The sequence below is a fragment of the Mastigoproctus giganteus genome, chromosome 11, assembly GCF_048544385.1.
Source record: "Mastigoproctus giganteus isolate SK-2022 chromosome 11, ASM4854438v1, whole genome shotgun sequence".
Lineage (NCBI taxonomy): Eukaryota > Metazoa > Arthropoda > Arachnida > Uropygi > Thelyphonidae > Mastigoproctus > Mastigoproctus giganteus.
The window spans coordinates 171,615,520-171,624,132 of NC_143585.1; the positions used below are offsets into that span (position 1 = coordinate 171,615,520).

The 8,613-nt window shown below is 40.3% G+C and overlaps 1 protein-coding gene across 1 annotated transcript in view; it reads right to left on the bottom strand.

The window, feature by feature from the left end:
- The window catches only part of LOC150078575 (adiponectin receptor protein-like), a 222,636-nt gene extending 219,324 nt beyond the window's left edge, over nt 1-3,312 (bottom strand). Inside the window, exon 1 of the mRNA XM_090385390.1 lies at nt 3,144-3,312. The gene's annotated coding sequence lies outside the window, so the exon portion shown is untranslated. The remainder of the gene's footprint in view (nt 1-3,143) is intronic.
- Nucleotides 3,313-8,613: the final 5,301 nt, after the last annotated feature.

The window sequence follows — 8,613 nt, forward strand, 5'->3', positions numbered from 1 at the left end:
AGCCTTTTTTTCCCTGGTTGCTAAATCCACTCCTTAAAAGTGAAATAAAGGATGGAGAGGAAGGCAGAGCAGCTAGAGCAAAGGAGCCCGCCTGTTAGGTTCCCTTCCCCCTTGATCAGGAAGCACATCCTGATCGAGGGGGAAGTGAAAGAGGGTGGTGGGGTGGGGTCAGCCACCAGGAAAAAATTAGCATTAGCATTAGTAGAGGCATTTGATGCAAGAAAGCAAGGCTCAAGGGGTAGAAGCAAGCTTATGCAGAATCAGCCAAAAAAAAAAAACAAAAATAAATAAATAAAAAATAACCACTTCCACTTCAACCCTCTGTTCATTTGAAATACCTGTCCAGCTGAGACTTAAACTTATTTAGGCTATCAACTTCCACGACAAGGGATGGAAGTCTGTTCCACCAACCAACCACCCGCTGGCTAAAGGCAAATTTCCTCACGTCTATCCTACATCTGTCTTTCCTCAATTTGAATTTATGCCCTCTCAGGTGATTATTCTGAGCAAGAGGAAGAATCCCATCAGCATTGAGCATGCTCAAACCATTCAAGGCTTTATACACCTCTATCAGATCACCTCGCCGGTGCCTAGTCTCCAGACACTGTAATTTGCAAAACTTAAGCTTTTCTTCGAAAGAGCACCCCTTTGTTCCATTCACTAATCTTGTTGCCCTTCTCTGTACTCGTTCCAGCATCTCTACATCCTTCTTGAAATGAAGCCTCCAGACCTGTATACAGTACTCTAGGTGTGGCCTGACCATTGCCTTATACAAGGGAATAATCACCTCCTTATCCCTGCTAGAAAAATTCCTATAAATCATCGACAATACACCATGAGCTACTCTTGCAGCCCGTCTGCACTGCTCAGAAAACTTCATATCTGCCTGCACAACCACCCCCAGGTCCCTTTCATTCTCTACCACTGCCAGTGTAGTACCACAGAGTTGATACGTTGCTCTGGGGTTGCTGTTTCCCATGTGTAGTACTTTACATTTGTCAATGTTAAACTTCATTTGCCACCTCTCAGCCCATCTGCTCAACCTTTCCAGATCCTGTTGCAGTAGCATAGTGTCAGTAGTGTCCTTGACAACCCTGCCAACCTTCGTTATCATCTGCAAACTTGGACATTAAGCTTGATATACCATCATCAATATCATTTATAAATACAGAAAACAACAATGGACCCAATACTGAACCCTAAGGGAATCCACTAATAACATTAGTCCACGATGAGCAGTGTCCATTGATTAACACTCTGTCTTCTCCCTCTCAACCACCCCTTTATCCATAGCAGCAATTTGCCTCCAATGCCACACTGCTCCGATTTGTGCAGCAGTCTTCCATGTGCAACAGTATCAAAAGCCTTTCTAAGATCCAAGTATATAATATTAAAGTTATTCCCTGCATCCAGTTCTTTTGTGACTGCATCATAGTATCCAATCAAATTGGTCAGGCAAGACTTCCCCTTAACAAAACCATGCTGTGTCTGAGCTATAACTGAAGTCTTGTCTAGATGATCCTGCAGTGCTTCTTTAACCAGTGCCTCCATTAGTTTTCCGGGAACAGAAGTTAAACTAACAGGTCTATAATTACTTGTGTCACCCTTTGATCCTCCTTTGTGAATTGGGGTCAAATTTGCACATCTCCAGTCCATGGGTACATCCCCTGAGTCCAAGGAAGCTCTCATAATTATGGCTAAGGGTTTGCTTACTTCCTTTGCTGCCTCCTTTAATATAACTGGATAGATCCCATCAACCCCAGTTCTTGTATTTATCTTCAACAATTTCTCCTCCACTTGACTCTGTTATTACAAGATTCTCTAGCTTACTGCCAGAGTTGACTACACCTCTGGCATTCCCCTCGCTGAATAACTCCTCATGTGTGAATGTCGATGCAAAATATTCATTTAGCTTGTTAGCTACCTGAGCAGGATCATCAACAGTTGACCCATCGATATCAAGTGGACCAATCTGATTCATCCCCTTCCTTCTAGAGTTTACATAAGTAAAGAATTCTTTGCTGTTTTTCTTTGCATCCCTTGCCAAAGATTTCTCGTAATCTGCCTTCGCCTGCCTAACCTCCTTTGTAACTTGGTTATAGATCAACTTGTATCTATCATGGGGTAGGGGCCACCAATGGTGGGGGATGAATGGGAGACAACCACCCCAAGTGGTAGGAATTAAAAAACATAGGAAAGGGATCCCTATGGTCCACTAGATACTGTAATCATACACTGGTCAGTGTCAGCATTCCACACAATGCCGGCTAGGAAAAGCAAATGCATGATGTCAGCATTCCAAACAATGCTGGCTAGGAAAAGTGAATAGCATGGTGTCGGCACGGATGACCTTGGGTTCCATAAGGTTCCCATGCCGAACCTTCTATCTGGTGAAGAGGCTGGAATAAAACATGCAATTAATATCATTAGCTCATTCAATCACACACCATTTTAATTTCTATACTTTTTTTTTTCATACATTGTAAGATATGGGGACATAGTGTATTTTCCCCATATGGCCTTCATAAAAACCATAAAGGTGAAATATTCGTCTAGTCTATTGACTGAAATTTCTGCATTTGCACCAACCAGGTGCAACTAGGATGCCTTCAGCCATTCATAATTTAGACAATTATGAATGGCTGAAAGTTGGAATTGCTGTATTTGTAACAACCTGAACGATTATAATGGCTGTAGTTTGATTTGAACAGTGTTATTCTAAAGAAGCGTGACACTATTCGAATTTTTAGCGCGAAACTGACGTTTTAAACGTTATCATTTTTCCACCCATAATCTGCCAGGAAGTGAATAACCACCAAGACTAAATTTTTCACATGAACACCGGTTGGGAAACGTTGCTAATTCTCTTCATTACTTTCTCATACCCTAGCCCCATAGGAACTAATAGGTGTATAACGTTACCTATTAATGTTACCACTATTACCTGGGGCTGCGATTGACCACAGCGCATCGGAATATTTGAGATATTTTAATTCCTACACTCTGTGTACTGAAAACTCGGGAAAGGCAATCAAAATTTATACTCTGCGAACAAAAGTAAAATTATGAAATATATACCAGTGATTGGTAAATGGCTGATTCAAATTGGTAAATTTGTTTCAAAAATTCAAATCTAAACTTACCTTACAAGGATGTATAAGTACTTGAATCCCAACTTGAACAGGAGAATGCGGACATAAAAATAAATGAAAAATTTTGCACGCTTATTTAATATATGCACTAAACAAAGTAGTCAAAGAACATTATAAAATTATAAAGGTATCACCAATATTCATAAATATATTACGTTTAAGAATATAACGCATGCAAAACCTGTCGACACAGCTGAGCTAATCGTTCTAACTTCAATAGCAAAAGGAAGCACGTGATTAAGTAAGTGTATTATTTCCTGTTTTTTTCTTGTTTTTTTATTAGTTTTTTTTTGTTTTCAATTTAGTTCTCTAACTTATTCCCTGTTCTTTATTGCAAACGAAAAGACTTCTTTTTTTTTTTAAGGTTATATCAAATTTATTTTAAATTGCATTTTTATCATTAATTTTTCAATACAATTTCTGTACTGAATTATATCTAACATGAGAAATATAAATGTTCAGTATCTCTTGAATCTAATTTTAAAAATTAAAAAAAAAAACTAAAAAAACTAAAACAAACATCAGTAGAACCGTAACTAAAATGAGTAAAGCGACAACTTGTTCCGACGCATCAAAACCGGGGAGGAAAACATGTAGGATTTAAAAATAATATATATACAATGGCTGGATTTACTGAGGTGCATTGGCGCAGTTGCATCAGATTCTCAAGATCGGGGATCCCAAAACAATGCTAATTACTATTGACCCAGGAATCGCAAATTTCTTAGAGTTTGCTTCCCCCCCAATACTGTGTGCCAGGACCCAGAATAATTCAATACAGCATTGCACTTCCAGTTGTCAATATCAAGTCACAAATAGAAATACTGGAGTGGTTGAATAGCGGTTCGCTTTATATTCGGTTTACTTCAGAGGTTGAGATGGGGGTGGAACCCTTCCGTTCCTAGACGTGTGTGTGTATACAGAGAAGGCCGACACTTGAAAACTAAGGTTTACAGAAAACCTATGTGTCGGGGCCAATACACACACTTCAAAACAGCTCAGACCAGTTGCCACAAAAGTAGTGTGGCTAAGGCCTTATTGGAAAGGGTGGAGTCCCACTGCTCCTCGTCTGAAAAGAGAGGCGAAGAGATTAAACATGTTACAGCGGACCTAGTAACGTACGGTTACCGCCAGAGCATTATTGAGAGATGTTCAAGAGGTATGAACAACAGTCGCAGGGATGCTTTTACACCTGTTTCCACCGCATGCATCACCTACTATCCGATCTTTTCGGAACCCATTTCCCATACCTTGCGTTCATGTAAGATACGCTGTGTGCAGCTGCCAGGTCGGAGGCTGCACGCAGTAGTGTCCGCAACTAAAGATCATATTGCGGGTAATGACACTAGTGGGGTCATATATGAAATTGAGTGTCCTGATTGTGGGGGGAGGGGGTTTATGTAGGGGGAAACGAAGCGCAGACTGCGGGATCGCCTGGGGGAACAGAATAGAGCCCTTAAGACTGCAAATTACGAAGGTTCAGCTGTAGCGGAACATGACTGGGAAACTGGGCATGGCATTACTGTTAAAGAAGCCGTGATCGTGGGTAAGGCACGTGGCTTTTGGAACCGGAAATGGCTGGAGAGTTTAAGAATATGGTCGTCCGAACGCTACAGTCTTAATAGGGATAAAGGCTGTCGCATTCATCCACTCTTTGAAGCCCTTATACTACAAAGAGACGAACGGTTTAGAATGACCCATCCATTTCCCGGTTCCAGTGCACGAGAACTGAACCGTGCGCAGACACCATAATGTCGATGAGATGTGTGGTACATATAGATTGTCTGTCATCCTGCAACCACTATATCTGATGAAGCCGGCCGCTGCTGCCGAAAGCTCCTGTATTAGTGGTTTTAAACAACTTTTATCGCTTTTAATTTTATATATATTTTATTGAATTTTATTCTTGTTATACAACATTTATTTTATTTTGTTTTAATATTTTAACATATAGAATCAGTACGCATGTATTTTATTTTATTTTATTTTATCATAATAAAGACGTTTTACAGATTCGAGTCAGTGTTATTTAGTAGCATCACAGATGAATTAAGTTTATTGCTATTTAACTAAGCAGTTTATATTCTGCAAACAAAAAAACAAAGGGAAAAACATGAGAGAAATAGCCTTTCTTGCTCCATATAATTTAATAATTATTTTAGTTTATAATTGAATTGATATAATCATTAATTGAAATCATTAATTGATATTCTAATATAACTATAATTTTCTGTTTGATTATTACTAAATTCATAATTTCATTTATTTAATTATTATTATTATTATTTAATTCTCAGAAAATGCACAATGGTATATCGTTATTTTCCATATTCTTTAGGTTGAGGAGAATTTGTTCCTGTATTTAATCCAGAAAAAATGCTAACCCTAATATATGTATACAATCGGTCTCCATTTATGTGGAATCGAAATTTATCATACTAAAAATTTGGCTACTGCTCGCTGCATTCACCTTGAGTCAGAGCCGGATTTAAACTTGTTGTGGCCCTAACATGTATGAAGCCCTTCACCAGTTGACCGTGACAATATTAAAAAAGAATTTTTAAGATGGAGCAAGGCCCCCTTGTAATATGAGGCTCTAAGCTGTAGTTTGTTTACCTTTTCGTAAACGGCGCTGCCCTGAGTGATGGTGCGTCTTCAGTCTCGCAATGAGCGTCATCCGAGTAGGATAGCTTGTGATCTTTGTGCGTTGTGTGTGTGTTTGCGTTAGCCTACTTGTGCTTAAAATATTACTGTGCTTATGTGAATACCCATGATTTCTAAATGCCTAAAAGGGCCAAGAGAGTGATGACTTTGAACGAGAAAGTGCGGTTTCTGGATAAATGTCTAGAAAGGCTCACATATGCGACCGTAAACCGCATGTTTTGGTATCAATGAAAGTACCGTACGATACATAAGGAAAAAAGAAACTGGGGTCAGAGGCAGTGCAAACTGTTGAATTCTTATTGCTAAATAAGTGGCTTATGTATATTATAAAGTGATGCTAAAAATGAAGAAAGGACTGTTCATTTGGATCGAAGCCCAGCACAAGAAAACCTTGCCTATGTACATTGGTATTATTTCCGCTAAGGCCCTCGTTCTTTACAACAGATTTAAGCAGCAAACACCCTCTAGGGGCAACATGGTGAAAACTACTTTCATTGCTAGCAAACGCTGGTTCCAGAAATTCAAGAGGCGTTATTCGAGGAGAAGGGATATCAACCTTAGCAGATTTTCAATGCCGATGAGACAGCATTATTCTGAAAGAAGGTACCTTAGCGAAGGTACCTTATCGAAGAGAAGAAGGCCTCAGGATTCAAGGCGGCACGAGATCAGGTTACACTGCTACTTTGCAGCAATGCAGCAAGCCATATGACAAAGCCTAGCCTAATTTTACGCGCGCAGAACCCAAGAGCTCTTAGACTAATATACTGCCTGTGTACTGGATGTGGAACGCAAAAGCCTGGACGACGAAGAACCTTTTCTTGAACTATTTCCACCACTGCTTCATCCCTGAACTTAAGGAATATCTGGAGGAAAAGGGGCTTCCATTTATCCTCCTTGTGCTGGATAATGCTCCAAGACACCCAAGTGATGCACAAGACTATGCAAATGAAGACGTAGAGGTGGTCTTTCTATCCCCCCTAACACTGGCTCCCTTATCCAGACGCTCGACCAGCATAATCAACTACACGAAGAGGTGTATGGGCCGAATATTTTAAGGAAATGGATAGCGACGAAAACTTCAACGTTATTGAGTTTTGGAAGGACTTCACCATAGATCACAGTCTCTTCCCAAAAAAAAAAGGCGCTGGTAGACATGAAAGACAAGTCTATAAATACCTGTTGGAAGAACTTGTGACCTGAGGCTTTCGTCATGACTTCAGACCACACGAACTACGACGCATTCCAGACGAAACGCGCAAGAAAACAATCGCAGAAATAAAGGAGCTGGCCAGGAGAATAGGGGGCGTAGGTTTCGAGGACTTAGAGGAGGAGGAAATTAACGATTTAATTGATGGGCAGGCAACAACACAAACGGGTGATTAACTCGAGAAGCTTGTTTCTTCCAACTCTGAGGATGAGGTTGAGGAAGAACCACGTCAAGGGAAATTCGATTTGGAAAACCTAGTGGAGGCAATCCGTGAGGCCAAACGCCTAGCGGGTTTCTTCGACGAATACGATGACATGATTCGTGGACACACTCGACGATATTTTAACACTTTAAACAGCCATGTTCAACGAGTTCAAACAAAAGAAGCAGAAGCTTCCCATCACAACGTTCCTGAAATGGACAACTTCTACATCGACGCCTAAAATGTGGGAAGTATCCCCCTCCCACCCAGGGGGAGGGATGTGTGTTGACCCTGGTCATCCCCCTCACCGCGCCTCTTTTCTCTCTGGTGGGGCTTGAGCCCCACTGATTTGGGAGTGATCTTCTCTATGGATCCCGTAACTCTTCAGTCTCTAACTTAAAACTAGCTCCCGAATTATCTCTAAATTGCTTGAGTCCTACACCCAAAAAACTCAAAAACATAAAATCACATAACTAGTACTCCTTTTGGCTGACCCCTATCTATATCGGTTTTTTTTCTTTTAAGTCCTAGCCACTGAAATCTCAGGACATTAGGTGGCAGAAACTGCCAGAGTAAATAATTATAAAACTGGTGTACCTCGCCTGTCTCCACGCGGCGGAATAGGCCAAAGTTGGGTCCCATTAGGGGCCTAGCGGCTAAATGACTAGAGGAACAACGGTACACGACACTACACATATACAAAATCCATACACCTTTAAACCTCTGGCATTGACGATGTTCTCTGTTATACACCCACAACGTACACTATGCAGAGATGGGTGAACCTCTGGTGCCATTTGGCACTAAACACACTCTACTGTGTTATCCACAACGGCCTTTCCTATTTTTTTTTTTTTTACATAATTATTATTGTTATTATCCATATGGTGCAAGGAAGCCCAAAGCTTATGCTGCCCTAGCCAAAAAAAAATATTCTGAGTTACTCTGAGAGAGAGAGAGAGAGAGTCAGAAGTAGAAGGGAATCACCAAGGATGACTTTCATTAACCGGTGAAATGCCACCACTCTGCTTATTGGAGGCTTTAAGTGGTGAAACCCATGTTTAGTCTCTAGAGCAAAGTTTCCGGTATCTCCCACCTCATATACTTCTCCTTCAACCCATGCACGGTACTAAGTACTATAGGTTTTGATACCTTTCGTGTTTGGGGTTTTCATAAAAAAAAAAAAAGAAAAGAAAAGAAAAATGATGCTATCCAGCTGAGGACCCTGGGTGTGCCAAGTACATACTCACCAGATATGAGCCCCTAAAGTATTACATACAGCATTGAATTATGTACACTACAATATTTACAGTTTACATTGATTAATAAATTATACATTTTCAGCTGTTTGTCTGCTTTGACATAATTTTATACATAAATACATGTAT